The 18,201-nt window shown below is 37.7% G+C and overlaps 1 long non-coding RNA gene across 1 annotated transcript in view; it reads right to left on the bottom strand.

Moving 5' to 3' along the window:
* Nucleotides 1-502: 502 nt before the first annotated feature.
* Nucleotides 503-18,201, bottom strand: part of LOC129397633 (uncharacterized) — a 269,094-nt gene continuing 251,395 nt past the window's right edge. Inside the window, exon 12 of the long non-coding RNA XR_010112040.1 lies at nucleotides 503-4,709. This is a non-coding gene — a long non-coding RNA (uncharacterized LOC129397633). The remainder of the gene's footprint in view (nucleotides 4,710-18,201) is intronic.

Genomic DNA, 18,201 nt, shown 5'->3' with positions numbered 1-18,201 from the left:
ATCTACAATGAACTCAAACAAATTTACAAGAAAAAAACAAACAACCCCATCAAAAAGTGGGCAAAGGATATGAACAGGCACTTCTCAAAAGAAGACATTTATGCAGCCAAAAAACACATGAAAAAATGCTCATGATCACTGACCATCAGAGAAATGCAAATCAAAACCACAATGAGATACCATCTCACACCAGTTAGAATGGTGATCGTTAAAAAGTCAGGAAACAACAGGTGCTGGAGAGGATATGGAGAAATAGGAACGCTTTTACACTGTTGGTGGGACTATAAACTAGTTCAACCATTGTGGAAGTCAGTGTAGCGATTCCTCAGGGATCTAGAACTAGAAATACCATTTGAGCCAGCCATCCCATTACTGGGTATATACCCAAAGGATTATAAATCATGCCGCTATAAAGACACATGCACACGTATGTTTATAGCGGCACTATTCACAATAGCAAAGACTTGGAACCAACCTAAATGTCCAACAATGATAGACTGGATTAAGAAAATGTGGCACATATACACCATGGAATACTATGCAGCCACAAAAAATGATGAGTTCATGTCCTTTGTAGGGACATGGATGAAACTGGAAACCATCATTCTCAGCAAACTGTCACAAGGACAAAAAACCATCCACTGCATGTTCTCACTCATAGGTGGGAATTGAACAATGAGAACACATGGACACAGGAAGGGGAACATCACACACCGGGGACTCTTGTGGTGTGGGGGAAGTGGGGAAGGATAGCATTAGGAAGTATACCTAATGCTAAATGATGAGTAAATGGGTGCAACACACCAACATGGCACATGTATACATATGTAACAAACCTACACATTGTGCACATGTACCCTAAAACTTAAAGTATAATAATAATAAAATTAAAAAAAAAAGAAAAGCTACTTCTGTTTGCTTCTGGTTGTATTTGCATGGAATGTCTTTTTCTACCCTTTTACCTTAAGTTTATGTGAGTCCTTATGTGTCAGTTGAGTCTCATGGAGGGAGCAGATAGTTGCGTTATGAATTCTTATCCATTCTTTAATTCTGTATCTTTTAAGTGGAGCATTTAGGCCATTTATATTCAAGGTTAGTATCAAGATGTGAGGTACCATTCCATTCATTGTGCTTTTTCTTGCCTGTATACCTTGTTTTTTCATTTTTGTTGTTTGTTTGTTTGTTTGTTGTTGTTGTTGTTGTTGTTGTATAGGTCCTATAATAATTATGCTTTAAAGAGTCTCTCTTTTAATGTTGTTCCAGAATTTGTTTCAACATTTATAGCTCCTTTTAGCAGTTCCTGTAGTGCTGGCTTGGTAGTGCCAAATTCTCTCAGCATTTGTTTGTCTGAAAAAGACTGTATCTTTCCTCCATGTATGAAGCTTAGTTTCGGTGGATACAAATTCTTGGCTGATAATTATTTTGTTTAAGGAGGCTGAAGATAGGGCCGAAATCCCTTCTAGTCTATAGAGTTTCTGCGGAGAAATTTGCTGTTAATCTGATAGGTTTTCCTTTATAGGTTACCTGGTCCTTTTACCTCACAGCTCTTAAGATTCTTTCCCTCATCTTAACTTTAGATAACCTGATGACAATATGCCTACGCAATGATTTTTTGCAATGTATTTCCCAGGTGTTCTTTGAACTTGTATTTGGATGTTTAGGTCTCTAGCAAGGCCGGGAAGTTTTCCTTGATTATTCCCCAAAATACGTTTTCCAAACTTAGATTTCTCTTCTTCCTCAAGAAGGCTGATAATTCTTAGTTTGGTTGTTTAACATAATCCCAGATTTCTTGCAGGCTTTGCTTGTATTTTCTTATTCTTTTTTCTTTGCCTTTGTTGGTTTGCGTTAATTTGAAAACCTCAACTTCGAGCTCTGAAGTTCTTTCTTCTACTTGTTGGAATCTATTGCCGAGACTTTCCAGAGCATTTTGCATTTCTATAAGTGCATCCATTTTTTCCTGAAGTTTTGATTGTTTGTTATTTATGCTATCTATTTAATTGAAACTTTCTCCCCTCATTTCTTCTATCATTTTTTTTTCACTTCCTTAAATTGGGCTTCGCCTTTTCTGGTACTTCCTTGATTAGCTTAATAACTAACCTTCTGAATTCTTTTCCAGGTAAATCAGGGATTTCTTCTTCATTTGGATCCATTGCTGGTGAGCTAGTGAGATTTTGGGGGGTGTTAAAAAACCTTGTTTTGTCATATTACCAGAGTTGGCTTTCTGGTTCCTTCTCCTTTGGGTAGGCTCTGTCAGAGGGAAAGTCTAGGGCTCAAGGCTGTTGTTCAGATTCTTTTGTCCCACAGGGTGTTCCCTTGATGTAGTACTCTCTCCCCCTTTTCCTAGGGATGTGGCTTCCTGAGAGCAGAGCTGTAGTGATTTTTATCCCTGATTTTTATCCCATGCAAGGTTGTCAGGGAAGTTGAAGTCATAGGCCTCACCCAGCTCCCACATAACCCAAAGGGCTGGTCTCACTCCCACCATAGCCCCTACAACAGCACGGAGTCTTGTTTCAAGGCAGTGGGTGAGCAGGGCTGAGAATCTTCCCCAGGCTACCTGCCTCCCAGCTGCAAAAGCAAGTAGGGCTTTGGTACTTCCCCACCTGTGGAGTCAGCACACTGGATTCATGCCCTCCCCCAAGTTCTGGCCATGAGACTTCTCAATCTGTTCAAATTGTCACAAAGTTCAGCTGCAAGTTTCCTTCTCTTTGTGACCATTTCCCAGGGCCTCTGGTAGCCCTCCTCAAGGACACCTGTGAGGCAAGGCAGAAATGGATGGCTAGGGAACCCAGTGAGCCCACAGGGCTTTTCACGCTGCTTTCTCTAGCAGGGTATGTCACTTGGCTCTCTAAATTGACTCAGCTCCAAGTAAGGTCAAAATCTTCTCCTGTGATCTAGACCTTTAGGTTCCCCAGTGAGGATGTGTGTTCAGGAGCTGACTATTCCCCTTTCCCACTTCCACAGTTTGCAGTTTGGGCTCCCACAGCATTTGGGGTGTCTCCTGAGACCTGCAGCAGCAATCCGCTTCCCTCAGAGGGTCTGTGGGTTCTCTCAGCGTTCCTGATTTATTCCGGCAGTCAAAGTTCATGATACAAGCCTCCACACACTGCTGTGTCTGTCCAAGTGGGAGCTGCAATCCAGTCCTGCCTCCCATCCATCATGATCTCTGGAATACATCTGAAATGTTCTATGTCTTGATTTGAGTGACAGTTTCAGACATATACTCATGTATGTGTGTGTGTGCATATGTGTGTATATATATGAGTTATACACTTACAGTTTTTGAGTGTTACATTTTAATAAAAATAAGTCTTAGAAATGACTACATATTGGTTCCTTTTCTTTTATCAATATACTTCCTCTAGTATTCATATAGAGAACCAGGGCTAAATTCATGTTTACAAAGGTAAACGGCAGAATGAATTGATATCCTAGACATTGAAAAGAACAAATGTGATATTAAAATCTCAAACAGTTTTGAAAACTACTACATTGTGTACTCTTGCACTATCTCTCTCTTTCTTGATATCAGACCATTAATCATGCTGTTTTCTCTGCTTAAAATGTTCTTACTTCTCCCGTGACTTGTCTACTCATCCTTTAGGTCTCATTGCTTGCTCTGGAAAACCTTTCCAGAACCCCAAGTCTGAGTTAGGTACCCCTCTTATGTACTCTTATAACACCCGTTGCTTACTACTATCATCCACTTGACACTCCATAATGCAATTGCCTTCTTAATTTGTTTCCCAATTAAGCCGTCAGTTCCTGAAGGGAAACTTGAGTTACTGAAGGTTGTGTCTTCCACACTTGGCACAGTGCCCGGTAGGTGCTCACAAATCATTGGTTGAATTATTATTTGGATGTAGAACAAGCTGGACCTATCAATTCTCAGCAGAAAGATTATGTATGATACCCAATTCCAGCAGTATAGCACAATGGACTTAGAGGCAACTGGGAACAGTTTTTCACTGTCTACGTCACCATTGTAGTGATGAGAGTTTCTCACTTCTGGGGTTTCTTCAACGCATATCACATCTCATTATAATTTTAAAGAAAGGAAACTGAAAACTGGGTTAAACAAATCTCATCACTAGAAGGTGTTGAAGAAGACTCCTAAATAAATTAGATTTCCAAACCCAAATGCCAAAAGCTTAGAAAGAGTATAAATAAATATGATGGATTGTGTTTTTGCTCCCAATTATTAGGGCCCTTCCTGTAAGTGTTTTATATATCCTCACCATTGAACTATGACTTGCAGGACTTCCATTTGGAAGAATTATATTTACTTGTCCCATTGAGGTCAGCTTGGCCACTGATTTACTTTGGCTAATAGAATGTGAGAAAAAAAAAAAAATAACACATACCGTGTCTGAGAGGAAGCATTAAAAGCCATTCCTTATCTGGCCTTTTTCCCCCAGTTTGCAACAAGAACAGCATATTCCAAATGGGGGTGGCTCCTTCAGTCTGGATCCTGGAACTTGTCACCATCATAGACCAAATGTAATGTGAGCAGGAAATGAACCAGTGTTGCTGCAAGACACTGAGATTTTGAGGCCCTAAAACAGTAGAACCTAATCTAAGAAATGGAAGCAAGCATCAGGTGGAGCACTTACCAGACTCAAGAAAGCCTATTTGTCCCAAGAGACAGCCAGTCATTAGCTCTCATGGATTGTCACAATGTAGAACTGCACGCTAACTCTTGCCAGAACTTCCTGTAAGAGGAGCCAAATTTTTAATTAAATCAATTCCTGATTTTTAATTAAAATATACCTTCTTTTTAAATGTTGGCAGCTAAATCCATATGTTTAAAAAACACTTAGGGCAAATCAAATCAAGTAATACACTCATAATCTCTTTTCCATTCCATAGTTTGCTCATATATAAAATAAGAATGCTAATATCTGTTCTGCCTCTCTAACAGGGTTATTTTGAGCGTTACATTTATCTTACCTTTAGTTGTTTTTTTATTTTAAGAAATTTTGAAATGATAAATTAACAAAGGTCAGGGAAAGTTCTTAGACTACTCTGGCAAAGCAGGCTGGACAATTCTAAGGCGATGAGGTACCAAGGAGGCTAGTAGTATACACCACAGTGCCTCCACTTTCCTGCCCCTCCCCTGTTCTCCACTCCTCCATGCAAAACATGAAAAGCACACTTCTCCACTGGCAGATCAGACTAGCATGCAACTATCTTCAGGAATAATCTAAGCCTGAAATAGTTGAGAGGTAAGTAATTGACAAAAATGAATGGTTCTCTGTCATGAAACAAGCAAGGTATAAGTTTGTGTTGATTGATCCAAGTTGCCTTTCCTAGATTATAACATTGAACTTCATCCTTCTTAACTATGTCATAGAAATGATTCAGGCAATTCAAAAAATAGCTTAAAGACATGTAGTATCAAGAAAATTGGATAAGTTTTTTATGTTTGATCAAATGCCTCAAAAGTACTTGTTTTATTTTATGCAAAGAGTCAAAATTCTTAAAAGATGTGGATGTGTCTAATAATTTGCATGATATAGCTTGTAGGTAGAATTTTATGATAATTCTGAATGTGTACTTCAGTAAAAATATTTTTGAAAAATTTAAAGAAGATTAGGGAATGCCTGAAAGAGAAAAATGTAATCTGATGTATATTTTTTTCTGTTGCATTTTCAGGGCTCATATTTTTTCCTTCCATTGTGTAGATACGCCACTAGAGGGCAATGTATGGCTCTGCTTCCTCACACCCTGTGTGAGGTGCTGAATCTGACCTCTGATTTCCTCATTGAGAACCCTCCAGGTTTTGACTTACTTTAATAGGGCCAGGTACTCTACAGGGCATTGTGCCAGATGCTGGAAACAGAACAACAGAGACAGGACCCACAAATACAAAGCAACAGATTGTTCAGAACAACCTGAGACAGGTGTTAGTAAACAGGCATGTGTCGGCACTACAGGAGTTTAGAGAATTGCTAACGATGTGATTCGGCAGGAAAGGAAAGTGGGAGGTCATGGAAGAGAAAGCACTCTCAGAGTCTGACCAGTCCAGGCTGAAGAAGGTATGAAAGCTGAATTTTAGGCTGAGTTTCCTTTTCATTTTCCCCTTCCTGCCTTAGCAATGGACCTCCATACTGGAGGGAACCCGAAGCTAGGACATGACATAGGTTACCCGCAGGATATATAAAAAATGATCAGCCTATACACCAGGACTGCCTGCGAGAAGTTGCTTTCCTCTGCACTGCAATATTCATTTGTCACTTATTGATTTGAGAAATATTTATTGTCAAGTGTGCCCCAAGCACTCATTGGTAAATAGGATAGACATAGTCAGGGTGTGTCCACTTAAAAACTGTAGTCCAGTGGAGACACAACGATTTCAATGTAGTGTAATAAGTCCTATGATAAGGGAAGAAGACGGAACCACACAAGTATAGAGCAGGGGCACCTGACAAAGACAGGAAGTCAGGGAAGGCTTCGTGGAGGAAGTACTATTCAATGAAGACCCTCAGCAGAATTGGAGGCCACCTAAAAAGGAGTAGGTGTATTCCAGGTGAAGACAGCACAACCCAGAGGAAAAAAGAATCCAATAGGATTTTATTTGTGTATATACAATTTTGAGATCTTGCTGTTTTCCACTTATCCATTTTATCTTGAGTCTCTATATCTTTATTTTTGAAAACATGATTTTAATAGTTGCGCTAATAGTCCATTGTAAGAATACTGACATTTATTTACCCATTTTCAGAAAAAGCATTTTTAAGACTCATGCTAATCGCTCTCCCTTTGTCAATATAAAATCATGTGAATTAATTCTTACTGCTTATATGAATATCAACAACATTTCCTTTACTTGATTGACTCTTGAGCACAATTCCTGCAACTCAACCTGATATCCAGCCATAACAAACACTGACTTTATGGAAGGTGTTAAATTATTACGTATTGTTTAATTTTAAGTTTTTAATAAAATTTGCTGCAGTTGTTTTACATGAATTGGCAGGGCCTTAAGAGGCACTCTGGATTCTTTTCCTGCTGCTCAGATTACCCCCTCTGTGTCATTCATTCTTCCGTCTCTCCCAAGTCTGCATCTCCACTCCCTCCATCCATTAGTCCCTCAATCTCAGGCTCCTCCCTCTCTGGGAATCTCTGCTGACACTTATCTCCAACTTTTATCCAATAAATACTTTTTTTTCTCTGTGGTCCAGTTTCCTGAAGCTGCAAACATTAGCTTCATAAATGATTTTTTTAAACCACACTTTGGGTAAATATGTATGTATGATATATGTGGCAAATTGCTCACATAGCAAATTGATTTTCTGGGTCAGGCAGGAAAGACTTTCACAAAAATCTTACAGGAAGTGAGATGATTTAGATGGAGTATCCAGTCACCTTCTGTTGAAGCATTTCAGACCTAATTTATATTTTTTGTTCTGTCTCCCTTTAAAATTGAGCTTCCTCACATTTCCATACCTTTCATTTTAACCTACTTTAATGATAAGGTTTTTGGTTTGTTGGGTTTTGTTTCTGACTGTTTGCATTTATTGTCTTGGTATTCATTTATGCTTACTTAGCAAGGTATATTTCAGACAGAAACAGCTCACTGGTTTCATAGCTGCACAGCACTAGCTCTTCTGTTCAAACTCTATGTTCACTGAAAGATTTATTGCATCTCATGTCTCTTACATTGCTGTGTGACTCACCATGAGTTTGGGAATCTTTCAGAACCTCAGAACACTCAAATGATTTAAATTTCTCAAATATGTTCATTTCACATATAGGAAGTCACTTTCATTTGGACCACCGGGTCTTGACATTAGAAATGAGAGGGTCCATGGCTCCACAACAGCTACCTCAGCCTGGCACATGCCCTGGCCTCAGAGATTCATAGTCCAGTTCTTTGTCCAGTTGGGTGGCTCCTGTCTACCACCTTACCATGCCCACTTAACTTATGCAAAGTTAATATCACAAGTAGCAACCTGTTCCTTGCAGTGAAAATTGTACTTACCACTTTCACAGCCCCAAGATATCCATGTATCTTTATTAACAGGCGCTTAAAAACTTGCATCATTTAAAATGCCTCCCCTGCCTATCAGCTGATGATGGCCACAGGAAGGTGGGCCTGGAAGATAACAGCTAGCACGCTAAGGCCAGACACTGACACTTGCAGTTGTCTTTGGTAGTTTTTTTGCACTAACTTCAGGAGCCAGCTCGTGATCTCAGGATGTATGGAAAAATAATCTTTGTATTACTATTGTCAGGTAAGTGATTTTATTTCATCTTGGTCCTGTTATATTGGGTAAGAGATCATTGAATAAAATATAAACTACCCTATTTTAGTTCTTTCTTACTTAAATGAATAAATGAGTAGTATTTCCTATTCCAGTCTGGTGGATGGATTTTATTGGAACTCAGCTACCAATGTGGGGGAAATGGCAAAAGGGAGCCCAGTATTTATGGCCGAATCCAGTTTTCTAGTATGAGAAGCTTACTTCAATTCTAAGTCTAGCTAGAATTAAAATAATTTTACCAAATGCTATGAGAAATACCTCTCTGTGAATAAATGTATTGCTTTGTTTGAGTTATAAGGAGATTCATTTCCAAACTAAAGAGTTATTAACAAAGGTGTTGGTAGCTATATGGCTTTTAGTTTTCAAAAGGTGTAATTTCCTATTTCTGCCAAATGGCGAGAAGCCAAAAGCATGAACACTGAAACCGTGGGGAGTTGTTCGCTTCTCTGTGGGTCCATTACTAAAGTGTCACATAGGAAGAAACAAAAACAAAAACAACTCTTACTGGCTTAGGTGTCATGTGAATTTTAGGAGAAATTTAAATCCATTAAAATAAATATCATAGGGTCATTATTAAATTGTATTAATTCAATAATTTGAATTTAACTTAGTTTAAATTTAATTAGTAATTTAGTGTATTAAATTAACATGATTTGGGCCTCTTTCTGAGAATATTATAGTTAAACATCCTCTCAAGTGCAGTGCTTATGTGTTAGCAATACTAGTGCCCAGCACACAGCGGGCAGGCAGTTGCTTGAAACATTCCGAGTCTATTAGACATTGCTGTAACCCAAGTGAGAGCAAGTATCAAGGATCTACTGAGCACTCTGTAGCATACAGGGAAGAGAGATCAGCATTTTCTAAGATACCCTAGGGGAGGATAAAATAGTGCAATAGTTAAGAGCACAGGCATGAGGAACAGACAGAACTGGGTTCAAATCTAGTTTTACTTCTCAAGGCTGGGGAACATTAAGGCAAATTAAGTGCCCACATTTTTATGTGTCCTCATCTTTAAAATGCAGGCAATGTTGGTACTTGCCTCATAATAATTGCGTAAAGATTAAACAAAATATTTAATGGAATACACATACTGATGCCAGAAACAAAGTAAAATGTTAAGCTTACTATGCATTTTCTATGATTAGAATTAACTATCATGATTAATAAGTATTAATAATACAAGTATTATTAAAACAAGTAGTAGCTATCAATAATTAATAGACTAGGGAATAAACCTACGTGTGTGATTGGTGATTTCAGAAGTCAGAGAGAAAAGAAAATTACAGAAAGAAAACAGAAAACAAACATAGCTACTCTAATTTTTTAAGCCGAAAAGTATGAAAACATTTAGTTTGAAGAAAACAAATGAAAGGGATGTAGTGTAATATTTGTATATGTATTCATATATTTGAAGTGCTATTACACAGAAAAAAAGATGTATTCTTCGTGTTGCTCCATGGGGCAAACCAAACTGGGTGTAACTCAAACAAAATTAGACACTGCATACTCTACTGGGGGGTGTGCCCAGCATTTGGGAAAACTCTGTGTGACTTACAAGTGCCCCAAATTTGGAAAGGGTTCCTGGCAAAGAAATGATTTTTTTTTAAATTTCTACAACTACACAAGCAGATAGTGAATTAAAGCTTAAATGGCACTTGATAAAGAGGTCATTGGGGCAAGATGACCCTGAAAGCTACAATGGTCTCCAGTACCCAAGCTGTTATCATCTTCGTAGCTTCAGAAACCCTCCAAGGAAACTCTCTTGATGTGGCTACTTTATAGTATAACAGAAAGGTGTAAGATCAAGTTTTTCCCCCATACTGATTAGCTGAAGAGTAAACATGGTGAAGTCTTTTTCTTTTTTTTTTCTTTTATGTTGCTATAAAAAAAAAGATGATTGCCTTGCTTTCTCCAGGAATCTTAAGAATAAAGCCAATATTTCTAATTCTAAACTTACCAGAGATCTTCTTCCAAATGGAGAACCATTTTTTCTAATATGACTTGATTCCCAGTCCCTGAATTCCTGCACTCATTTGATGATTCAGTCATTACATGTCAGATTGTGAACCAGACACTGAGCCCACAGCAGGAAGAAAAATGGGCTCCCGTGGAGGATACACGGAGGGTGGGCGCAGTGGATGGTGGGAGGGAACACAGATAATGAATGGAACAACAACTATCTTATTAAAATAAGATAAAAACAGTCAAAAATAATACAAAGCATATAAAACCAGGTAAGATGATAAACATGAATGCCGAAAACTGCTTAAGAAAAGGATAGCAGGGAATTATTTTCTGAGTAGATGACATTTATGCTAAACGTGGAACAAGGAGACGGAGCCAACCCTGAAAATTCTGGCAAAAGAGGACGGAAGGCAGAGGGAAGAGCAAGAGCAAAACTTCTGAAACAGGAGGTAAGTTAGTGTTTTCAAGGAAAAGCTGGAGCTTTTATCTGAAAATCAGATTCTCAAGCTAAGAACCAATTTGAAAATACAGTACTATATCACTTCGACTAGGAAATTATGGCATAAACCAGGAGTCTCCAAAAGCTTTTTGTGTTTACTTAAAAATTCATACAAAATTTGCATTCTAGGTCATAATATACTAATTTAATTGGAGGAAACAAAGGCACTGGTATGATATCATCATGCCTACTTTATTCATCCGTGTATCCCCAGAATCTAGCACAGTTCCCGATTGGTATTTATAGTAGCATATTGGTTGAATAAGCAAGGAAGGAGGTGAAGGGAGGGAGAAGGAGAGATAAGCAGAGAGGGAGAGGAAGGAAGAAAGAAAAGGAAAAAGGAAGGAAAGAAGAGAGGAGGGAGAGAGAGAGGGAGGCAAGACGGGAGAAGAGAGAAGGGAAGGGAAGAGACAGGAGGAAGGGGAGGAGGAAAGGAAAGAGGAAATATTTGTTTTCATCTGGTTAGACACAGTGAGTGCTCCGCATAGACAGATCATTATTACCCTGTGCATCTGACTCATACCCCTGCAGGTACATCAGTCTGAAAAGCACATGTTAAGTGAAGAAACAAGGCATCTTTCTTTCTTTCTTTCTTTCTTTTTTTCAGGGATCCAAGAAGAGAGCCTTGCTAGCTGCTATTTAATTGGTACAGGAAAGAGTTACAGGAACTGTATGCCAGGGAATACATGACTATAAATTCTTGAAAAGCAAAACCTGTGTCTTCGCTTATGTGTCCCACACATTGTCAGCCACATAGTAGGCAGTCAATATCAACTACTCAAAATGACAAATGACAAATGACCAGAATTTTGTAGCAGACTAGTTTAGCCATGAAAAATCATTTAACACCTGTGGGCCTCAGTTTTCTTGTGCCTATTCAATAAAGCGCCGAGTAGATGGTATCTACAATCATTTTTCATTTGTAAACCCCAATGAATCCCCAAAATTCAGCCTGAGATGAGCTGGACTAGTTGCCAAATCTATAAATATCTTTAGCATGGTGTGAAATAGGGTTTTTAGAAAGAAACAGACACCCACTGTGAACTCCTTTGCAGAGAAGGTCTGAATAGAGGGGAAAGTAGGGATGGTATCTCAAACTTACTTTGCAGTGATTTTAAATTAGGAAATTTAGCTTAACATTCTTGTGATAAATTTCTTTTCACCTTGGTTTCTAGAAGATTATTCAAAACATCTATGAGACTATTTGAGAAGTATACTTTTGGGGAATTTCCTCCAAGTTATCTTTATAGATTATATTTTGACACCAACTGCAAATGTAATATCTTTTGCCCAAAAGAAAACCCAATCCTACTTATATGGTGCTGACAGAATCAGGCTGGACATACATTTTTACATCATAGATTTCCAGCCATTATCATCATATCCACATCTTTAGTAAGTACCTATCTGTGTAGTTTTCTGTGATAAATGAACTAAACTAAAACTAAAGCAAAAATCTTGAAAAAAAATTCCGGGTTTATCTCTGAGTGTTGGGATTGTAAGATTTTATTTTTTTTTTTCTCGTTTTAAATACTTTCTAAATTTTCTGCAAAGAGAACCATATAATATAATCAGGACAAGTTTCAATATATTTTAAAAAGTAAACCGAACAAACACAATCTCTGCTTTCTAAGAAGTCTTTAATTTTTGTACGTTGGTCATAGACTATGACTATACAATTTATTGTGATATTTATTAAGAATTTCTGTCTAACCCAAATTATTATATGTAAGCACTGGAAAAATGATGTCATCTTTGTTTGTAGTGTACAAAGTTCTATAAACAGCTATTTAATCAACTTTGGTATTTCCATGCCTAGATTTATATACAGCAGGTTAGGTTCCATACATAGGCAGGTTCTGAATAATAATAGCCAACACTGATATAGCACCTACTTTGTGCCATGCACTGTTCTAAGCAATTTACATACACTTAATTTTTAAAATTGTAGTAAAATACACATAATATAAATTTACCATTTGAACCATTTTAAACTGTACAATCGGTAGCATTTAATGCATTCAAAATGATGCACACCCATCACCATTATCTAGTTCCAGAACATTTTCATCACTCCAAAAGGCAACCTCTTACCCATTACCAGCCACTTCCAATTCCTCCAGCCCCGGGAAACCACTAATTTGTTTTCTACCTCTACAGATTTACCCATTTTAGATATTTCATATAAATGGAATCATATAATAGGTAGCCTTTTGTGTATGGCTTCTTTCACTTAAAATAATGTGTTTAAAGTTCATCCATACTGTAGTGTGTATCAGTATTTCATTCCTTTTATAATAAATATTATTCCATTGTGTTGGTATATCACATTTGGTTTATCCATCCATCATTTGATTAAAATTTGGTTTGGTATATCACATTTTGCTTATCCATCCATCATTTGATTAAAATTCGTGTTGTTTCCACCTTTTAGCTGTTGTGAATAGTGCTGCTATAAATATTCCTGTACTAGTTTTGTTTGAACCCACTTTTAATACTCAAAGATGTATAGGGGTAGAATTGCTGGGTCATAGTCATTTTATGTTTAACTTACTAAGGAACTGCTAAACTCTTTTCCACAGGAGCTGCACCTTTTTACCTTTTCACCAGGGTGTATGAGGTGCCAATTGCTCCACAATCTTGCCAGAAATTGTACTTTCTCATTTTTTTAATTATAGCCATTTCAGAGGGTATGAAATGGTTTTTCATTGTGGTTTCTAGCATTTTCCTAATAACTAATGATGCTGAGAATCTTCTCATATAGTTGTTGGTAACTGCATTTTGCATATCTTTGGAGAAATGTTGGTTCTAGTCCTTCACCCATTTTTAAATTTATTTTTATCTTTCTGTTGCTAAGTTGTAAGAGTTCTTTCTATGTTCTGGATAAAGAGTCTTATCAGATATACTATTTGCAAATCTTTTCCTTCATTCTGTAGATTTTTGTTTTACTTTTGATAGTGTCCTTTGATGCACAAATGTTTTTCATTTTCAAGTCCAATTTATTTTTTTCTTTTGTTGCTTACACTTTTGATATCATATCTAAAAATAATTGCCAAATTTAAAGTCATAAAAATTTCTCCCTATGTTTTCTTCTAAGAGTTTTGTAGTTCTTCTCTTATATTTAGATCTTTGGTTTATTATCAGTTAATTTTTCTATATGCTGTATGTTAAGAGTCCACCTTTATTATTTTGCAGCTGTCACAGCACCATTTGTTGAAGAGACTATCCTTTGCCCATTGAATGGTCTTGACACCCTCCTTGAAAGTTAATTGGCCATGGATATACGAGTTTATTTCTGGAGTCTCAATTCTATCCGAAAAATATGTCTGTTCTTGGGGCAAAATCACACAGATTTTATTGCTGTTACTTGGTTATAAGTTTTGAATTCATGAAGTGTGATTCACTGAACTTTGTTCTTCTTCCAGATTGTTTTGGCTATTTGGATCCCTAACAATTTCATAGAAATTTTAGGATTAGGTTTTCCATTCTTGCAAAAAAACATTATGTGCATTTTAACTTAATCTGTTCAATAACTCTATAAGGTAGAGACTAATCCATGTATAATGATGGAACAAAACTATAGAGATTAAGTAAATTTTGCAAGGTCTCAGGTAGTTGCTAGAGGAATTTGTTTGAGCCTAGGCAGTTCCACTGCAGAATCTGTGCACTTGGAGAATATGTTATGTTGCCTGTACCATACCTAGTGATGTTCCAGGATTGGCTCCGTTACTCTTACAACATTGTCACTCAGTGTTCTGCTTGTGCTTTCACCAAGCTGAAGACTTTAATGAAGGTTGACGGTCTGTCTTCCTCACATGGTGCAGCTAAGGAACTCTAACTGTGTGGCTGTTATGTTAGCCTTTTGCTCCTTTTTATATGGGCTATAGAAAATGTTTTTAAATTCTGGAGGCCTCCTTTTGATGTTATCACTTATTTCCCAGTCATCATTATATTTTTAAACACCAATATAGAAGGAAATAAATGCAAAACATAAAACATGAATAGTACAGCTATTTGAGGCAACTGAGAATAGAGATCATGGCACTGAAATTGCATTTTGCTAGGAAAAAGACCACAAAAGTTCTCCCCTTGCTACCTTTCCTGAACTATTCTGCTAGATTCAGACCTCAAAAACATTGTATCAGGAAATACAGAAATGTTCTTTCAAAATGAGTGTATGGGAATGTGGGAATGCCTAATAAAATCTGTCCTCATTGATTCGTTAGCAAAAAATCATCTAAATCCATAGCTTGTGATTGCAAGCAGATATATTTCAGATCCTTTCTGTGTTTGTTTTTTGCTTTCTTGATCTATCACAATTGGAGAAAACTTAAAATTTCTCAATGGTATTGTATTTTTGCCAATTTCTTATTCTGCTTGATATTTCTCGTTGCTATATTATTGGGCTATAATGGTCCATAATTACTTAAGAATCATTGTGAAATATATTGCTTAATGACACAAGTAAATCTTTTTCATTGTTTGTAATGTCTTTGCTCTTAATTCTACTTTGCCTAAGATTAATAAGGTTATTCCTGTTTAGTTTTATATGTATTTATTGATTTATTTTGAAGATGGAGTCTCGTTCTGTCGCCCAGGCTGGAGTGCAGTGGCACGATCTCAGCTCACTGCAACCTCTGCCTCCCGGGTTCAAGCAATTCTCCTGCTTCAGCCTCCCAAGTAGCTGGGAATACAGGCGCACACCACCAGGCCCAGTTAATTTTTTGTATTTTAGTAGAGATGGGGTTTCACCGTGTTGCCCAGGCTGGTCTCCAACTCCTAAGCTCAGGCAATCCACCTGCCTCGGCCTCCCAAAGTGTTGGGATTACAGGCATGAGCCATTGCACCAGTCCTAACCTATCTCTTTTGACTCAATCTAAAAGTTTCTGTCTTTTAACACAAAACCATAATCCATATGCATTCATTAATTCACAACTGACATTTAGTATCTTATTTCTGTTATCCTATTTCATATTTTATTACATGATTCCTTGTTTCTGCTCTTTTGATATATATACTATGTTTTATTTGCCCTTATCCTTTCATGTGTTTCTAAAGTATATAGCCTACTTGTAATTGTCCCGTTAGCTAACTTTATGTTTTTGAAAGCGTTCTCTCTCAGAATTCCCATTTTAGTGGTGCAGCACACATAGAAAGTCTTAGACTTTCTGGAGCTAGATAAGCTGGATAAAGGTGTGCATGAGCCACTGGTCAATGGCTTGTGCAGGCCATGAGTGCATTTCAGGTATGTCATACGCTATTGATCTGGCAGCCAGGTATTCAGATAGGGTATAACCAGGTTCATCAGGCTCAAAACATAATCAAGTATTATTGAGACATAGTTAATGTGCACTACAAATCACAGCACACAGACTCACACACACACTTTTCTGAAATAAAATTCCACAAAATAATACCTTCCCTAACTCTGTGTGATGTACTTTGATATATTCTCTCCTATTTTATACAACTTAATTTTTTTTAGAGACAAGATTTTGCTCTGTGGCCTAAGCTGGACTGCAACGGCAGAGTCATAGCTTACTTCAGTCTTGAACTGCTGGATTCAAGTGATTCTCCAGCTTCTGCCTCTCAGGTAGCTGAGACTTCAGGTGTGCTCAACCACACCTGACTAATTTTTTTGTTATTTAATTTGTAAATATGGGGTCTTGCTATGTTGCCCAGGCTGGTCTCAAGCTCCTGGCCTCAAGGGATCCTCTTGCCTTGGCCTTCCAAAGCACTGGGTATACAGGCATGAGCCACCACACCTAGACTACAACTTAATTTTTTAGTGCCAGTGACAACCCACTGGACTGATTTCATAGCCCATTAGTAGAGGAATGCACCATCCTGACTGCAGGTTAGAATTTTCTCAGAGAATCTATGTAGCACTGATGATTGGGTTTCACATCCAGACATTCTAGTTATGCTAATACAGGAGTCAAGCAAACTATAGCCTGTGAATGGCTGGCCCCCTAGTTTTGTATACCTTACAAGTTACGAATGATTTTTACTTTTTTAAGTGCTTAAAAAAATCAAAATAGGCCGGGTACAGTGGTCCAAGCCTGTAATCCCATCACTTTGGGAGGCTGAGGTGGGCGGATCACGAGGTCAGGAGATTGAGACTGTCCTGGCTAACACAGTGAAACCCCATCTCTACTAAAAATACAAAAAATTAGCTGGGCTTGGTGGCAGGTGCCTGTAGTCCCAGCTACTTGGGAGGCTGAGGCAGGAGAATGGAGTGAACCCGGGAGGCGGAGTTTGCAGTGAGCCGAGATCGGGCCACTGCACTCCAGCCTGGGTGACAGAGCAAGCCTCCATCTCAAAAAAAAAAAAAAAAAAAAAGAAAGAAAGAAAAAAATCAAAATCAAAATAATAATAATATGTGAATATTATATGAAATTCAAATTCTACTGCCCACAAATCATTATTGGAACATAGTCATACTCATTTATTTATGCTTTGGTTTACATATTGTCTGTAGCTGCTTTTGCACAGTGACAGAGTTGAATATTTGTAGTAGATGGTCCACAGAGCCTAAAGTAGTTGTGGCCCACAAATCCTAAGGTAGTTTACTCTCTCTCCCTTTACATAGGAAGTTTACTAATACTTGTGCTAAGGGATCTCAATAGACAATTTGAAAAACTTAAGTTTTAGACTAAAGATTTCCAATCTAAATTCCTGTGGAGCTTTCTGAAGCTGCCAGGTGGAGATGGGAACAGGTTGTGAGGCTGCAGGCCAAACACTCAGGCCAGCTTCCACCAAGCAGTTCAACTCTGTCTGTTTCACACACTGATGAGCTTATCCTTGGAAAGTGATTAAAGTAAAATTAAATGCGAATTGAGGGAGGAAGTGAGGGAGACTGGAAGTGAGGGAAACAAAACCCTAAGAAACACCAACATTTAAGATGGCAAATGATGTTATTTCTAAAGTCGTTCAGGCTAATATCCCATACTGTAGCTGTTCACTTTATAGATAAAGGTGACGCTGGAACCATAGAAAATGTAAGAATTGACCTCGAAACTCAGGAAGATGAAGTTTACATATATTAATCTATATTACCAACTGGAGCAGTTGTTCTCACTGCTGGCCGCACATCAGAATCCAATGCCTGGATATCACAGATGATTCTACCATGCAGTCAAGGATGAGAACAAACTAGTTTCATTTCTGCAATTTTGTATTATTCAACCAGTGACAGGAAGTACCAGTGGTGTAAGAACTTTGGGATAAAGTTTTTCTTTTCAATTGAAATTATTTTCATCCAGCCCAACTTCCTTAAGCCCAAATTTAATGTGTGTGAAGTTCAGCTACAGAAATACCAATATCTTAGACTAAAGCGGACACAGATACAATATGTGAAATCCCCTTTTGTTCTGAGGATTCTTTAGTAGGCAGGAGTGACCAGATTGGAATATGCTTGGCTGGAAAAATTAAGATTCAACTTAACAAACTGTTAATAACCAGAACCATCTG

Source organism: Pan paniscus, chromosome 3 (genome assembly GCF_029289425.2).
Source record: "Pan paniscus chromosome 3, NHGRI_mPanPan1-v2.0_pri, whole genome shotgun sequence".
NCBI classification, from domain to species: Eukaryota; Metazoa; Chordata; class Mammalia; order Primates; family Hominidae; genus Pan; species Pan paniscus.
The sequence above is the reverse complement of the archived record's forward strand: the minus strand, read 5'-3'. Positions and strand labels throughout refer to the sequence as shown.